Here is an 18,513-nt window from a genome sequence, read left to right as displayed (position 1 = left end):
TGATAAAACTGAGGCAAAGAGAGGTGAAGTGATGTGTGTGAGTACACCTACCTGTGAAGTGTCAGAGCTGGGACTTGAGCCTAGAAAGCCTTGTTCCAGGGTCTCCCAGCTTAGCTACCATCACCAGTGTCACTTACCTGCTGGGCGCCTCCCATGGTGCTGCTGAATGCCTTGCAGAGTGTATTTCCTGCATCGCTGCATTTCGTCCTTATAAAAAACACTAAGGGTAGACATGGCTGTTACTACCATTTGACAGATGCAGACAATGAGATTCAGAGAGGTTAAGTACCTTGCCCAAGGTCAAGCTTTGCCTCCCATCCTGAATGTTATTTCTGAGGCGATCCCACTTCATTGAGAAAAGCCCTGCATTTCCCACAATTTCACATTCCCAGATCAATTGCCCCCCGGCTTGCCACAAAGGCCCGCGACACCACTAGATTAGTTTTAAGGTTTTCAATAATTCTGCGAAGAGACAGAGCAGCATAAAGCGAAGCTAAAAATATCATTTTTCTGTAGCTGTCATAACAACATTTGGGCTAATTGATTCTCAATAGAATAATGACATCCAGTGTGTAGTGAGAAATATTCATGAAGAGATCTGTGAAACCCTCAAGGTGCTGGGCTGTGCTGGCAGCCCAAGACAACTCCGGGACGTGTCCGTGTAGACGCCTGCGCCTGGCCTGCCCCGCGGTGGGTGAGGCCTGACCGCGCCAGCCAGCGCTGCAGCCTCTGGGACTGTCTTTGGACATCAAAGTGTTTTAGTCACTGAGGACTGGGGCTCCCAACCCCCGAGGCTGCTTTAATCAGAGAAAGGTGATGAAAAGATTAGAGGGTATGATTTATGGAGAGAGATTAGCATCAGAGGAGTCGAGGGGGAGAAAAGAGAACTCTCTCAAAGTAGTTGAGATAACAAAGGCTGCGGAGGCGCGAGGTGGGAAGGAGGGGAGGCAGCTGTGGGCTGGATCCTGAGTCTCCGCTGGACCATGGGGCTGGAGGGTCCTGTTGGGGTGAATGGAAGGATAGGGAAGCACCTCGGGATCTAAGACTGCCCAGTCCAGCCTCCACTCACAGAGCTGCTCCCGGCTGCATGCCAGCCTCAGAATGGCTCAGGCTCCAAGAGCATTCCTGGAAAAGCTGCCTTTGTGGGACCTTTCCACAGGGCTGCCCAGGAAAAGGAGGCCAGGCTTGGGGTCTCTGGGGTTGTGTGTTTTCGGGGGTGTATTGGCCTGGTGAGATGGTCTCCAGGCTAGAATCTGTGATGCTCACGTGTGTTTTATGACCAGTTCCAGGCATGGGTCCCATAGAGGAACACGTTGTCACAGGGTGTAGGTGTGCACATGCTTGCGGGTGTGGGGGGCACACACAATACTCATATTTATTAAGTCCTGATATGTACTAGGTATGGTTTTAAGGGTTTAACATGCCTGAGCTCACTTCATCCTCTCAGCAGACTTCTGAGGCAGGGACTCTTGCTGTTCCTCTTTTATAGAAAAGGGAAATTGAAGCTCAAAGAGTTGAACTCTACCAAGTCACACAGCTACTAGGTGGCAGGGCTGGGACTGGGGCCCACATCTATCCAGCCCCCAAAGTCCATAGGGTGCTAGAGGGAGGGGAAGCGAGAAGGCAGAGGTGTGTGGAGACGTCGCAGGGAGAGGCTCCTCTGGTTTGTGTTTGAGGTCTGAGATGTGTATCTTCTGTGTACACTGTGAGATGTGTCCCTGTGTGTACCCCTGGAATGCTCCGTGTGTGCTAGCTGTGTGTTTTGAACACATGCATGCAGAATGTGGACAGTGCTGAGTGCATCTGTGTCTGCGGGCAGACCCTGAGAGGGGCAGAAAGCAGCCCTCCTCGACGGAGTGCTGTGCCTCGTATCAGGTGCCCCACATTCCGATCCTTAACTGCCCCAGGTTTCACCAGGTCATAATGTCACCCTTCCACCATCACAGCCCTGAATGCACCCTCACGATCCTACCTGCCCTTTCTTGATCTCACCCTCTTACTTCTGGAAGCCCTCTGGGGTGTCTTTTGTGAGGCGGGTAATTGTTCTCTGATGTTCTGCTTCTCGAAACTCCTCCAGGAATATCTGCAGCCTGGAACTGGCAGAGGCTGCTGGGCCCCCGCAAGATTGCCAGAATTCACCCTCAGGGAAGTGCCCTGGTGTGCAGACCCACAAGCAGCACCAGACTGCGTGCTGCATGAGGGCAGGGCTGTATCTCCGGCTCACCACTCAGCCCTCAGCACCAACCGTGGGTCCGGGAACATAATAGCTGCTCAATAAATAGACACTTTATATTTCCTGGAAATGCCACTGCCTTATACCATCCTGTGTCACATTTTGTAACTCGGTACATGAAAATGGCTCCTTCACCTTCATTCTGCCTGCTCTCCGTCCCTCAACAGGGGTCAGATGCCAGACAGCCCCAAAGACCAAGGTCCAAGACTAAGGTCTTGTTTACCTTCTCATTCCTGTAGTTGAAACTGTATGCAAATTTGCTCCTTGTAGACCTGTCCACCAATTCACCAATGCATTACTAATGGCTAAGAACTCATGGCAAACATTTACTGAGCACTGGTCAAGTTCCAGACACTGTGCTAAGCTGTTAATGCGAGTGATGGCTTTTCAGTGCAAAGCAGCCCCATGAGTTAGGCACTGTTTTTATCCCTATTTTACTGGTGAGGAATCTGAAGCTCAGAGATGTTAAGTAAATTTCCCAGAGTCACACAGCAGGTGAATAAGTGCAGGATCTGGGAGTTGAACCCAGGTGGTCTGACTTGCTTTTGACTACTGTATAGCATGAGCTTCAGATCGGTCTGAATTCCAGCTAAATGAGGCCTGAGTGAAGAATCCTGATACTCATAGGTCATTAGCTTCATGTCAAAAAAAACCTTTGACATATTATCCTGGTTTTACAGAGGAGGAAACTGAGCTCAGAGCAGTTAAGTGACTGCCAGCAGTCACACAAGTATTAAAGAGGCTGAGCTAGGATCGGAACCCAGATCTGTTAGCTCCAAAGCCTCATTTACCATGCTGTGCCATCCTCTGGAGGAGTGGAGATGGTCCTTGGCCACAAGGAAATGGGTGAGAAGTAAGGAAGGGGACCCAGCCAATTAAAGATAGGCAGTTTGGAGCTGGGTACCAGGGTTTTGGAAGAAAACATAGAAATCCCAGCACCCTGAGAGACCTGGGCAAATGGGGCAGGTGATCTGTCATATATAAGGGGGCATTCGGAGTTGCGGACGCCCACATCACAGGCATGTTTTGGACTTTGGTCCTTCAGCACGGAGTTCCTAAATTATTTCCACACTATACGCTCCCATGGGACAACAGTCACTAGGACACTGTCCACAGGCCTCTCTTTGTCCTGGGAGGGGTACAGCCTCCACACGAACTGGATGGTCATTATAAACAGAATATGGCATCTCTATCTAGAGATAGCATGTGATTAAATAGAAAAACGGGGGAGGGGGGTGGAAATCCAGGCCCTGCTGTTCATTAGCTGTGTGACAGTGGGCCAGGCACAGGCCTCTGAGCCTCGGTTTCCTGGTGCCTAAAATGGGAATATTAAGGCTTTCCCTTCCCACCTAGCAGGGCTGGCAGGTGGTAGGGCGGTGGTGGTGGAGGGTGCAGAGGCTTCTGCTCTTGTTGCTGTACAAATGTGTGCCACTGGATGCACCAGAATGTGAAGAATCCAGCCAGGTGTGGTGGCTCACACCTGTAATACCAGCACTTTGGGAAGTCGAGGCAGGTGGATCACCTGAGGTCAGGAGTTCAAGACCAGCCTGGTCAACATGGTGAAACTCCATCTGTATTAAAAATACAAAAATTAGGCCGGCCACGGTGGCTCAAGTCTGTAATCCCAGCACTTTGGGAGGCCGAGACGGGTGGATCACGAGGTCAGGAGATCGAGACCATCCTGGCTAACACGGTGAAACCCCGTCTCTACTAAAAAAAAATAAAGATAAAAATAAAAAAAATAAAAAATAAAAAATAAAATAGCCGGGCATGGTGGTAGGTGCCTGTAGTTCCAGCTACTCAGGAGGCTGAGGCAGGAGAATGGTTTGAACCTGGGAGGCAGAGGTTGCAGTGAGCCAAGATCACGCCATTGCACCCCAACCTGGGCAACAAGAACAAAACTCCATCTCAAAAAAAAAACAGAATGTGAAGAATCTGGTCAGGGAAGGCAGCTTAGCAGAGGAGAGGAAGGGATTGGAGAAGGCTTGGAAAGACATTTCTCAAAGGAATGTAATCTACGGGGTCAGGTCAACATGGAAGTCCTTGCTCTAGCCTGTGCCGAATCCAGCAGTACAGAGCTTCTGTATCAGAAGTTAGAGATGTTTTTGTGTCCCAAGATGAGCCATTTTCATCATTCATTCATTCATTCATTCATTCATATATCTAGTCTTTGAATCAATGTTTATTGACAAGGCATATATGGGAGACATTGGGCCAAATATTGTCAGGACCCTGGAGGTGAAGCAGACAAGGACCCGACATACTTGGGGAGATAAGATACACACATAGTTACTGTGATATGAGGCACAGGGTGGCATCAGTCATCATTAGATGGGTACAGATAGCATCCTGTGGGAGTTCATAGTTGGGGGACACCACTTTCAGCCCACGCAATCAGGGAATGCCTCCTGGAAGAAGTGGCATTTAGAATGCATGAGCAGCCCTGAAGGATGTAAATATACATATTCGTTTTGTTGTTGTTTGTTTTTTTTATTTGTTTGTTTGTTTTGAGACGGAGTCTTGGTCTGTCACCCAGGCTGGAGTTCAGTGGTGTGATTTCAGCTCACTGCAACCTCCACCTCCTGGGTTCAAGCAATTCTCCTGCCTCACTCTCCCCAGTAGCTGGGATTACAGGAGCACACCACCACGCCCAGCTAAACTTTACATTTTTAGTAGAGATGGGTTTCACCATATTGGCCAGGCTGGTCTTGAACTCCTGACCTCAAGTGATCCACCCGCCTTGGCCTCCCAAAGTGCTGGGATTACTGGCATGAGCCACTGTGCCCAACCGGATGTAAACATATTGCGGTGCCAGAGATGAATCTTCCAGGGAGATTGTACTCCATGCATTTGAACACAGCATAACGTATATGGGAACACAGCATAGTAATGTATATGCACACAGCATAATAATCATAACAGCAACACTAACAACAACAAGGTGTGTATGGAGAATGAAACAGACGATTCTGACCCCCATTTCACTCAAGGAGAAGCACAGGATGGGAGATGGATCCTGCAGTTTCCCCAGTGGCTTTTAGGCTCTCTGTGCCTCTCTTCCTGTGAGTATCACCCTGAGGGTGATTCTAGTGTTCAAAGACATGCATCCTTTTTGCAACGTGGCCCCTCAAATCAAGTCAACAACCTCATCTGGTGCTTAACCCAAAGAAAAGCGATTTGTTCCGAAGCTGAAGGAAAACCCAGCTGTGTTGGACTCACCGAGAGATGGTATATTGGTCTCCCTCCTAAGGGATTTGTAAGGATAATTTTGACCATGCTTGGTTTTTCCCTTTATTCGCCGACTTTAAACACCATCTCTACATCACACAGATGACTGTCGTGGGAGCAGTGCGGCACAGGCATGGTGGCGGATACAGCTGGGATGTTCAGGGAGCGTAATTAGAGGCCTCCATGACTGCTAAGGGCCCGTTGGATTCCAAGAGCTCGTGAGCCGGCTGTGATCTTTGGAATCCTCATTAGAAATTCTCTCCAGAGCCTGGGGCATATGCTTTTGCTCGTCTTTAATAATGGCAAATCTTCATGCTTTGAGGTTGGATTTGATTTCGGGAAACAACCACAAGAGGCATTTGGAGCCCAGCCTGGTGGAAGAACAAGCTGGAAAATGTGCTTCTGGTTAAATGGGAGGTGTGACTCTAACTGGCACAGGGGGGTGCCAAGTGCAGGTAGAAGCCAGAGCAGGAAGCTCCAGGGGAAGCTCCGGAGTTGCTGCAGGGAATGCCAACCTGGGGGCAGGCAGAAAGGGAATTTTGACATCCTCTGGCTTGGGCACACTGGGCACTCCACCAGCTTGACTGGACCTTGTTTCCTGCCTGCAGCTCAGTTATAGACTCAGTGTTATGAATGGTTTAGAGGCCATTTTCAGACTGTTTGGTTCTACTTGGAAGCTAGCAAGTGCACAGATCATGGTGGGGGCTGGCGGGGGGACATCCAGGCCTCTCTGTGAGCTGTCTCAGTGCTCACTCAATGAGAAGGCCCCTCCGGACCTCTTTAGTCGAATAGCTGGAGGTTCGCCAGAGAAAGGGTTGAGGGCCTTCATGCCTTCAGATGGTAGGCAGACCGCTAGACCCCACACACGGGTCTGCCTGCCTGGGATACAAGATCTTCAGCAGCCCAGCTGAGCTGCCTTGATCTCGCTGCCAACTTCCCCATGACCCCCGGGCACAGTGACCAGAGGTGCTGTGTCCCGCAGGGATTTGCACACCTGATCCTTCTTCCCTCCATCTCTGCCAGTTGGGACTGTTGGCCTTACTCCACAGTGACCCTTCTGTGACCACATCCTGCACCTACAAGAAGACATGCCTGTGCCTCCTTTCAGGGTGACTTGCTCACTGACTTCAAAGGCACTTCGCTTTGGAGAGACCAACCCTAAGCATTTGAACCACAACCCCAGCTTGCAGGGGGAGCCTGTTTGGAGGAGGGCTGAGCACTTTCATTACAGTGTTTATTTTAGAGTCATCCCCAAATAGTCTGCAAATGGTGATCCGCCCCAGTCTTCTTGTCCTAAGAGGCTGAACCCACAGGCTTTGGACTCTGAAGACAAAGCACAGAGTGAGCCATCAGAGGGGGAAGCAGGCCGGGGGCTCACACCCATGACAACATACACTGCACACCCCCACGGATGTGCAGAGTGTGCTCTCACCTCCCCACACCCAGCAAGTTCATACTCACCCACAACCACCTCCTCACACACATGCACACTCAACCTGCATAGGGCCGCGTACCCACACACTCCCACCCCTCCCAAATGTCCCGCACATGGATCATTACACCTCTCCCCAGCACAAATGCACATAACCACAGGCTGTTCCCTGCATACTCCTGGAGGACACTGAGACTTGGGGAGGAAATCTAAGAGTACCTTAGAAATGCCACTCTCTGCAAATGAGCTTTTAAGCAAAATGGTGTAAGAGAAAAAGTAGAGATCTGACAGTTCTATGGATTGGGTTCAAGGGCAGAAGTAGCCAGGTGTGAACCACGCATTCATGTACAAGTCCTTTCTCGGTGCCTTACTTTCCCTATCTCTAAAGTGGGCCTGATCATAACCCCTTGCATGTAGGTGATTGTGAGCATAGAATGAACTAACGGAGGAGTGTGCTTTGCTTTCTACACTGCAAAATGCAAAAAATGCTCATCACCAGGGTCATCATTATAATTCCAACTGAGGAACAGGCCATATGCAGATGAAATGGACCTTTCTTACCTAGCCCATCCAAAAAAGAGTGGGCCGCACACTTTCACCTTGGATGGGTACAGCCATTAGTCCTCATATATCTGGGGCTGTGCCCCTTCCCCCAGCCTCTGGTTCAGGTGGCTCAGCACTCCTGACCCAGGAGATCTGAGATGTGTGGTGGAGGTGGAACTGGTCAGTGAGGACCCAGAAATGGCCAGGCGATTCCCAAAAGAACTTTACATAATCAATGCAGCATCTATTACAAAATATCTATATGCAAAGATGACTCTTGCCCCAGCAGATGAAAAAGTGACTATTGGCAAATCTCTGACAAATGTTTCTGGGATGTAAGGGCTTTGGGGAAGGTAAAGAGGGGAACACAAAGGGGAAAGTGAATGTTCTTTCACCTCCCAAAGAAAGGGTGTGACTCGAGGCCTGGTGGTCCAGGGCAAGAGAAGGTGGGGGGGGGGGCGCAGGGAGGGGGACAAGGGGCACCCAAGCAGGGCACTCACTTTAGAAAAGCTCCCAGGAAGGTGACATGGGGTCACCAGTGGCTGGAGGGGCATGCACTTGAATGATGTGTGGATTATGCTGCAAAGGAATGGATGAATCTCAACGCGCCATGGGCTTCCTGTAACTGCTTGAGAAACAAACAGTTCCAATAAAACTGGGGGGTAAGGAGAAAGGGTGGGGTGGGATGGGTGACGCACATACAGTGGTTGGAAATTCAGAGAGAACAATTCTGCCTTCCAATGATGAGAACTTTCCAAATGTGAGAGAGCAGATGAGACTTGGACGCAGGACTTGGGTATTGTGCATTTGACAGACAGAGTGGGAGAGGGATGAGCCCTTGGAGGTAGGATCCCCCAGAGTTTCTCCTTATAGGGGAGACCGAGGCCCCAAGGAGGAAAGTCTGTGACTGAGTCTTACAGTGAGTGAGAGTGGGGGTTCTCAGGACCATGGATGGGGTTCAAGGTGGGTACATCGGCACATGCTGAAATTGTATAGCAATGGGTGTATAGATAGGAGAATTTTTTTTTTTTTTTTTTTTTTTTTTTGCTAGGAGAAGGACTATCACTTTCATCATATTTCCAAAAGGTTGTAAGGTTTCAAGCATGCAAGGAAGTATGATTACAGGCCAGGATGCCTGGGTTCAAATTCCAGCTCTGCCCCTTTCTAACTGTGTGACTTTGGGCAAGTTACCAGCCCACCTGCATCTCAGTTACCTCATCTTTAAAATGGGAATAATAAAATCCTCACTCAAAAAGGTTGTCAATTAAACAAGATTGCAAGTGCCTTGCATATGGTCAAGAAATAGTAGCTGTTGTATTTGTTTATTTGTTTATTTATTTATTTATTTTCTGAGACAGGTCTCACTTCCTCACCCAGGCTGGAGTGCAGTGGCTTACTGCAGCCTTGACCTCCTGGGCTCAGATGATCCTCCCCACTCGTAGCTGTTATTTTTTACACTATTATATTATTATCTTAAGATGTGATTCTCTTGAAGATGAGCACCTCTTGCTTGCACATGGGTGCAGTGGGTACTGGTGGGTGAGCTGTGAGTTCCAGGTAGGTCCGGCCCATGGAACTCGGGCCACAGAGCCAGGGGCTGCTGACAGGCAGGGTTGGGAGCAGCCGCACACCCGCTGGGCAGTTTGTATGCAGCGGGTGTTGTGAGAGTGTGTCCCAGAGAGGGGAGGGCTGCTCCATAAGACTGATTTGTTGCTGCTGAACCTCATTAATCAAATCTTACCGGAGAGAGCCTCCTGCAGCTGCTGGCAGGTCAGCGTCAGGGAGATAAGTGATGTAGCCAGACCCAGCGAGGGGGAGAGATGAGGCGGCCATAAGTCTTGACAGTGGCAGACTCTGAAGCAGGAGCTCCGAACCCGTACGTCCTTAGCGCCTGGGGCGAATCTCTGAGTCAGGACAAAGTTCTTCCTCCCAAGGGATGCTCTGGAGAGATGGAGAATCAGGATGGGACATGTGTTGGAGGAGCCTCTGAGAAGCAGGGGCGTTCGTCCATGTGTTTTGAGACAAATGAGTCAAAGATGACCCAAGACATCACTGGGGTCGTGGTCCTTCAGATCACTGGATTCCCCCATCAGGTGCCCCAGACAATTTCCCCAGCAGCATGCATGGCCCCATTTCCAGCCCTGCTGACCAAGCAGTGTCCAAAGGAAACATTTCTGATATTGATCTCATCTGCTGCTGCACAGTTCAACAAGTCACTCCACCACTCGGAACCTCAGTTTCCTCATTGGTTACAAAAAAACTGAGAAGTCTGTGCCAGGTACAGTTCTAGCTGCTTTACTCAAATCTCACTAACAGTTTTAGAATGTAGGTATCATGATCTTCCCATTTTACAGATCAGGAAACTGAGGACACACATCTAGGGAGTGTTGGTTCCCTCGTGGGGGTGGTCAGGGAACAGGCTATTTGCTGGTTGTTCAAGTGATATGGTCTGATTGTCAAGGGACTCTGCAAGCAGTCCTGAATGAGTCTTAGGGGCCTCTGTCCCAACGAGATGAATGAGGCTGATAGCTAACTTGATTGTCTACTTAGACATAAGGGGCTATTTCTACCTTCCCCCCAGGACAATTATTTATTCTCTGCTACAAAATGCCGCTGGTGCCAAGACCTGTGCTGGTAGAGGCAGTAAACCAAGCAGGTTTACTTAAGGAGCCTGACTACCCAGCCCCGTCACTCACTTTCTAGCTGTGTGGCCTTGGGTCTTTATTCTCTGAGCCTTGATTTCCTATTCAAAAATAATAATAACCACTTCGATGAGCCATTCTGAGGCTTAAGCGAAAGCAAACGAAACTTGTAAAGTATTTGAAACAGTGCCAGACACATAGTAAGCACGTAATAATTGTTGTTACTGGGGTCCCAGAGAGGAATCTAGCTGGTTGCTGCCCCAGGAGCCTTGTGACTGTGCTCCTGCCTGTAGTGACCTAAGTCACAGGCCCGCTAGAGCCCCTTCCTTCTTTCCAGAACCTGTTCTCGGTGTTTTCACTCCCTAACCATCTCAGGCCTCTCTTCTTACTGTGCTTACCATTCCTGGGGTTACAGGTTTGTCTTCAGCCCTCAAAAGAGATGCACCCCCTTCCATGCACAAATGGCATCCTCTGAAGTCTCAATAGCTGAAAATGGGAAAAACAATCCTCACTGCTCCAGCAGATGTGCAGGTCATAACTACAGGGGTTTTGTGTGTGTGTGTGTGTGTTTTTTCACATAAGTTAGTATGTGTGTGTTTTTTCACATAAGTTAGTATGTGCAGAGCATCAAGCTACACACTTTACAAACATTAGCTCACACAATGTTGATGGCATCCTTGTGAGTTGGGTCCTATTTAAGACCTGTTTTACGGCTGAGGAAGCTCAGAGAGGTAAAGTAACTTTTCCAAGGTCACTCAGGTAGTGAGTGACAGAGCTGGGCTTCAAAACCTGGTGGTTGACTATGCAGGCCATCCCCTTAACCCTAATCCTAACCCTGGGGCTAAGCCCCCAGCGCAAAAAGCTAAGGCCTACCTTAGGTGCTCAGAAAACATCGTTTTTCCTTTCCTCTGAACCCCACACTGCATTGCAGAGGCCCCCACATTTACAGGGTTGGCTGAGCCTAAGTTCGGGAGTTGTTAACTTCTTAGTACTTCTCTCTTTGCCTCATTATGGGGTAAAACTGCATTTGGTTTTTAAAATTCCCTTTTTATTTAGTCGCTGTGAATGTTAAGAACTGCCAGTACTGGAAGCTGAGATCCCATCCATATGCCAGGTTTTAAATAGCAGACTAGAAACAAGTTTACACAGGAAGATCAAGCTCACCCCAAACATGCAGCCACTGCACTGTTTAGACAAGAAGCCCGTGCCCCCGCCCCGCCCCGCCCGCTCGCCCCCCGCCCCGCCCCGCCCCGCCCGCTCGCCCCAGTCTTCAAACGATTTCGGAAAGCCATCTTTCTCGTTTTAGAAAAACCTTGCTGAATTCCGCCTGCTGCTCTTCATACACAAAGAAGGAAGTGGTGACCCAGGGATGGCAAGGTGTGCGGTGGTGTGTTTCTTTTCTTGGCAGTGGTGGCGGCCTCGCACGATCCACCCGCATTCACCCTGAAAGCTGCTTCCACCTCCCTGGAGTCAGAGGTCCTCTGACGTTGTCCTGCTCACCAAGCAACAGGAAGCTGCAAGCGGAGGAACAGCACTGGATTTGACCTTCCTCGTCTGCCAAAAAGCGCTCCGTGACCTTGGGCACTGACTTCCCCCCCACCACTCTGAGACTCAGTTTCCTCCTCTGCAAAATGCAGGTAGCAGAAGGAGCCCTGATGGTTAAGTGCCTGGACTCTGAGATCACACTGCGGGTGTCCAAAACTCTCAGCCCCGCAGCTTCCTAAGTACTGTCTGGGCCTCAGTTTCCTTCCCTGTAAAGCAGAGGGCCCTAGTAGTGCCAGTCTTCTAGAGTATGTTGTCGTTGTCGTGAGGGTTAAGAGCCACTGCGTTAAGTATTGAAAACGGGGGCCTGAGATGCGGTGAGTGGCAGCAAAACACCAGTTAGGATCACCAGCCTGGGACTGCCTACCTCTCCACGTCCTTATGGGAGTGGTGGAGATCCAAGGAATGAGCCGCCAGCCCAGGACTTGACACTTGCTTCAAAACCTCATGGCTGCACTCAGATCTGAAGTGGATCTCCACAGTCGGGGCGCAACTGAGACCTGGTCCTCACCCAGCCCATCCTTTTTACCAGCCTGAACTCACTGGGGCCTGTCCTGGTGGCTGGGAGGGGGCGGGGTTGATCTATGGGCTGGGTAACCTGCCTGGGGGAAGGGAGGGGGCCTCTGACCCGAGGGGTAAATCATGGACTTCCCCCAGGGCTCGTCAGTTCCCCAGGAAAGAAGCCCTGGGAATTTGTTATCTCAATGTTTCCCCTGAGGGGCTGACCACATGATTCATTTCACTCACACTAATTGGATGTAAATTAGATGAGAAATCAGTAATTTGTCCAAAGATTTGTCATTCCCATGGCTTTCCAGGCAGAGCAAAGCACTGGTCCTGTGAAGGCGCCCCCAGCTCTAAAGAGGCAGAAGCCTGGTGTCTTCAGAGAAGACGATGAGCTGCTTCCTGGTGGCTCCTGTGTTTGCATTTTTTAAAAGAGGATGGAGCTAAGGTGAAGATAGAAGGGGGCCAGGGAGAAGGGAATGGAGGGGAGGAAAGGAGGAGGGAGTTGAGGACGAGGGAGAGAACAGGAGAGGAGAATCAGAGCTTTCTCTGGCTGCTTTTGGCTGGCTGGAGGGGTGGAGGAAACTTCAGGTAATGTTATTTAGCATCAATAGGAAAAAAGGATTACTCCAGACTTCTTTCCCTACAACAATATGCTAATCAACCCCTTGGGCTCACTCGGGTCTGGGAAGCCAGGCAGCTGCCTCTGTCGCATCTCTAGGAGCACCGTGGCCTCTGATTTAATGAGGGGGAGGGCAGGGCTCCGCTGGGCTCCTGGGAGTGGGATCAGACAATGACTGGGGGTGGGTGGCAGTCAGGGCCGCGTGGAAGGAGTGGGTCTGACCAGGGCACCTGTGTGGAGAGGAATGGCAGCAGCCAGGGCTCTCCCCCCGCCCCACCCACCCCCAGTGCTGCCGCAGGGTCAGGTGAGAGCAACTGCTCATGTTCTATTTATTAGAGAGACAGAGTCCCCTGAAGAAGGGCAGGAAATGTAAATATTTTAAAAAATGAATCCGAGGCTTGAGTCAAGGGCATAAAGGAAGGGAGGGAAAGTGCTGAGTTTGGCAGATGGAGAAAGGCAGGGAGATCAGGAAAGGATCAGAGGGGTCACTGGCCTAAAGACTCCTTTGGAGTAGTTGTATCCTAACTGTGACCCCAGCTCAGAGCTGGGGAATGCTAAGGTGGGATCCCTGCCCACACTTCCGGAAGAGAGGCTGTAAGCGTCACTGCTGAAGGAAAGAGGACGCTGTCTGGACTCCAGAAAGTGGGCCTCGCCTGGCCAAGGAGGCTAAAGAGCAGAGGCAGAGGGCAGAGGCCCTGGACTCAGAGCAGAGGCTGGGGTCTCACGCAAGGTCAAGGTCCCTGCAGCGAGGCAGGGTCAGGGATGGGAGTCTGAGGTGTTGAGACCTTGAGTTTGAAAAGACTCATTATTATGTGGCCATTCATTCGTTTCAACATTCCACGTGTATTTATTAAACTGTTACTGTTTGCCAGGCGTGGTGCTAGGTGCAGGATGAGCCAAACAGACTTGATTCCTGAAGCGTTGAAGCAGAAGCAAGTCTAGGAGGGGAAGTAGACACCAATCAAATAATTGTGCACATCCATGTGTGATGATAAACTATGCTAAGTGCCATGCAAGAAAGGAGCACAGGGCTTTGACAGCCCGGGACAGAGGAGCTGGACCCAGTCTGAGAGATGGGGATATCAGTGGGATTCGGGGAGGGAAATAATGCTAAGATAATCAATTCAAAGTGATAAAAGGGTCACTCACAAGGAGAGGCATTGACCTTGGTGCTCAAATCTTGTTGGGGATGCATGTGAGTGTGCGGGACAAGGTGCAAGTGAGCATTTTGATATATCTTGTGAGAGTGCATACACAAGAGTATATGTCTATGTGGGGCAGGGAATGTGCTTTTCTGGATGATGTATGCTGATTGTTTGGGGGTATATTTCAAAGCAATATAAGCAGCAGTAACTGGAATCTGGGGTGGCCTAAAGAGGATCCCCATGTCTGCCTCTTCGCTTCACATCCCCAAATTTGAGAAAGAGAAAGAGAAATCAGTCCTTTCCTTCAGTTTCAACCTTTCTGTGATTCTGGGTATGTTCCTTGTGGTTGTGTGGCTGAGAATACCAGGCCCATGGTTCAATCAGTGTGGTTCAATCAGGGTTTCCTGCCCCCGCCAAAATGCTCCTTTGATTCTTTCTGTTTTCACTCTCTCCTTCTTTGCTTAATAATTTATATTTGATTGAGTTTATTAAGTGCCCAGGACTGGTAAGCCCTTGAAATAGGTTATTTTATTTGGTGGGTACTCGTATCCCCATTTTACAGATGAGAACATGGAAGCTGAGAGAGGTCAAGTGACTTCTCCAAGGTCATGCTGCAAGAGCAGAGACACCAACTCCAAACTAACAACCTCTGGCTCCCAAGTACCTGCTCCTAACCCCTTCCACACTTTCCCCTATCTCTTGCTTCCTTCCTTTCTTCTTTCTCTTCCTTCTGAGCTTCTATAAACATCTATAAGCTTGTGATGAATTAGAGGCTGGTTATTCACGTTACACCCTAGCTCTCTGCTTTACACAAGTATGGTTTCATAACGAGGATCTGATTCATGCACAGCTTTTAGGGACACCTATATCCGCATCCCATTGCCAAGTTCCTCAGCAAATGTCAAGGTGTTGAGGGAGAATCATCGACATTTCAGAGTTGGAAGTACAACCCCCGTCATTCCACAGAGACAAACTAACTGAGGGCCTGTGAGGAGAGAAGGCCTGTGAAGGACAATGATACTGCCGCAGTGTTGATTAGAGGACAGGGAAGGGGAGCTGCGAGGTAAACGCAACTAAGCGATACAACACCCCTGTCCCCCTCCCCTTTCTCTCCAGTGACCATGCTGGTTGTGGCTGCGGCTGTAAGAGTATTGGCTATGACTTTCACTGATGCCCTCAGGGGCACCTGCTGATATGAGAATCTGAAGCTCTGTGGTCAGACAGGCTTGGGTTCCAAACCAGGTCCTGACACTTAAGAGTCTCAGCTGCCCTATCTATAAAGTGGGAATAATAGCCCTGTGGATATGCTTCTCAGAGTTGTTGGGAGAATCAACCAGAGATGTATAATAAACACAAAGCAAGCGGTACTGTGTCTGGCAAAGTGGGAACATTTAATGAAATAAGGCAGGTAAAAGACCTAGCACTGTTCCTGGCACATCTGGGGAGTTCATTAATTCTGAGTTCCTCTTTCCTCTCATTTCCCAGGCTGGCCCTGGACCTCGGTAATTAGGAAAAGAACCTGGAGGCCTCCTCCTGCCTCCCCCACACCAAACTTTTTAAAAGTTTGAAACAGAATATAACATAAGATTAACCATTTTAAAGCATAAGTTGAGTGGCATTTAATGCCTTCACAATATTGTGCAACCACCATCTATATCAACTTCCAAACATTTTTTGTCACCTCAAAAGAAAACCCTTTGCCCCTTAGCAGTCATTCCTATTCCTCCCCACAACCCCCAGGACCCTGGCAATCACCAGTCTGCTTTTCGTTTCTGTGGATTTACCTATTCTGGATATTTCATATAAAAAGAATCTTACCATATGTGACCATTTGTGCCTGGCTTCTTCACTTGGCATAATGTTTTCAAGGTTCACCCACCTTGTCCTATGTGTAGTTCACCTACCATGTATCTGTATTTCATTCCATCTGATGACTGAATAATATTCCATTGTATGGATATGCCACATTCTGTTTGTCCATACGCTGATGGACATTTGGGTTCTTCCCATCTCTCGTTATTGTAAATAGTGCTGCTATAAACATGTATGTACAAGTATTTGAGTATCTGTTTTCAAATATTTTGGGTATATACCTAGAAATAGAATTGCTGGGCTTTACAGAAATTCTATCTTTAACTTTTTGAGGAACCACCAAACTGTTTTCCATAGAGGCTGTACCGTTTTACATCCCCATCGGCAATGTACAAGGGTTCCAATTTCTCCACTTCCTCATCAGTGCTCACTATTTACCATTTTTATGGACATCTTAGTTGGTGTGAAGTGGCATCTCAATGTGGTTTTGATTTGCATTTCCCTAATGACTAATGATGTTGAGCATCGTTTCATGTGCTTCTTGGCCATTTGTATATCTTTTCTGGAGAAATGGCTCTTCACATCTTTCCCCATCGAATTGGGCTGTTTTGTCTTTTTTTGTTTTTGAATTGGTTACACCTCCCAGGAATGTTTGTGAATAATGGGTAGTGGGTAATATCTAGAACAAAACTTACAGGCTCACCTCACTGCTAGACTCAGTTGCCAAAAGCCAGGACTGTAGGCTGGGTGTGGTGGCTCACTCCTGTAATCCCAGTACTTTGGGAGGTCGAGGGGGCAGATCATGAGGTCAGGAGTTCAAGACCACCCTGGCCAACTTAGTGAAACCCCATCTCTACTAAAAATACAAAAGTTAGCCAGGTGCAGTGGCAAGCACCTGTAGTCCCAACTACTTGGGAGGCCGAGGCAGGAGAATCTCTTGAACCCAGGAGGTGGAGGTTACAGTGAGCCAAGATCACGCCATTGAACTCCAGCCTGGGTGACAGAAAGAGGCTCCATCTCCAAAAAAAAAAAAAAAAAAAAAAAAACCCAGGACTGTTCTGGCCAAATCAAGATACCTGGACATCGTATTTTTATTTGTTTTGGTGCACTGTAGGCAGAGTAGAGACCTGTTGAAGGAGTTTGGAGTTGCATGGAACTGGGCTTTAATTCCAGCTCCTCTGCCTTTACCAGCTGTGTACCAGTGCATTGGTGACAGTCCCAGAGTCAGTGCCCTTGTCTGTAGAAAGCTTCTGAGGGTTGTTGGGAGATTCTATCAGCATTGGGATAAACACAAAACATGTGGCATCATGCCTGACAACCAGAAGGTGCTCAAGCAATGGGTGCTCCCTTCCCTCCTTTTTCACTTTTCCTCTCATCCAGCCTTCTCTTTTCCTCACCTTATTCCTTACTAAGGCACATGTAGATTTATGGAGGGTTAGGAGGGCAGGGGTGGAATGCAGCCACAAGTTGAAGCAGACTCAGATATTTTCTGGGGAGGGGCTCACCCAGAAGCTGGAAGGATTGGTAGGTACCAGGAGTCCGGCTTTCAGTTTGGGGAATGGGACATCTTGGAATTGCAGGTAAGAGAAACAGGAAATACTCCTGGCTCCTCTGCTGGCCTAGTTACTAGCTATGGATTCTCAAAGGGGATAAAATTGATGGGTTTCCAAATATTGCTTTTCAGATCCAAAATCTAAGCGCAGAGCTTCTAGACCAACAGTTGGATTGAATTAACCATCAGATCAGACATTTGTTGACTCAGGGTGGGCCCTTGGCTCTTGCAAGAAAATTGAATTTTAGAGTTACAAAAGTTTTGCTTTTTAAAAATTTTTTGTTTGTTTGTTTATCTTTGACTCCATGGGTCAAACTCAAATAGGACATTATATTAGGAAAAAAAAAAATATACCAACCATGAATAAGTCTATTGAGTGCTTACCATGTAGCAGGCGTCTTACATATATTAACTCAACTTTTGTAACAACCTTATTGCTATTAACTGATTTGTGTCCCCCAAAATTCGTATGTTGAAGCCTTAACTCACCATGTTGCTGTATTGTAGGTAGGGTCTGTAATAAGGTGATTAAAGAAGTCCTAACAGTGTAGCCCTGATCTGCCATATGAAGATACAGCAAGAAAGAAGGTAGCTGTCTGCAAGCCAGGAAGGTTGCCCTCAACCAGAACCTAGCCATGCTGCCACCTTGATCTCAGACTTTTGGCTTCCAGAACTGTGAGCAAATACAGTTGAGGTGTCTAGGCCACCCAGTTTATGGCAGCCTGAGCTGACGAACATACCTAGGAACTAGGTATGTTTACGACTCCCACTTTACATCTTTTACAGAGAGGTTAAGTCACTTGACCAAGGCCACACAGCTGGTAAGTGTCAGAGTCAGATTTTAGACCCTGGATGTCTGGCTCATGAGCCCATGTCCTTAACCTTGAGGCAAAAGTCACCTCAAGAACCACATAGCAGGGGAATTAGCCAGAGGATCAAAGTTACTCTCTCTGCTACCTGCAACGGTGGTGTTGTCTGTTGCTCAAAATCTCTTGTCTAGGAGAGATGGAGAAGAGATGGGGGACCACTTGCCAGTTAACTCCCAACACAAACCATGAGTGGTGCACTGCAGTTGGTAGGAGTGCCAGCTCCTGAGAGCCAATTATGTGCATCTTTTCCCGACTCTGTATTCAGTGACATCATGTTGGCAGGTTGACATTCACCATAGTGGGAGTATTTACACCACAGATATTGGAAAACACTATAAATCAGAGCTTTTTCACTGGAGAGCCAGTTGTTAAACATTTACCAGTATCCT

Source organism: Rhinopithecus roxellana, chromosome 12 (assembly GCF_007565055.1).
Source record: "Rhinopithecus roxellana isolate Shanxi Qingling chromosome 12, ASM756505v1, whole genome shotgun sequence".
Classification (NCBI taxonomy): domain Eukaryota; kingdom Metazoa; phylum Chordata; class Mammalia; order Primates; family Cercopithecidae; genus Rhinopithecus; species Rhinopithecus roxellana.
The sequence above is the reverse complement of the archived record's forward strand: the minus strand, read 5'-3'. Positions refer to the sequence as shown.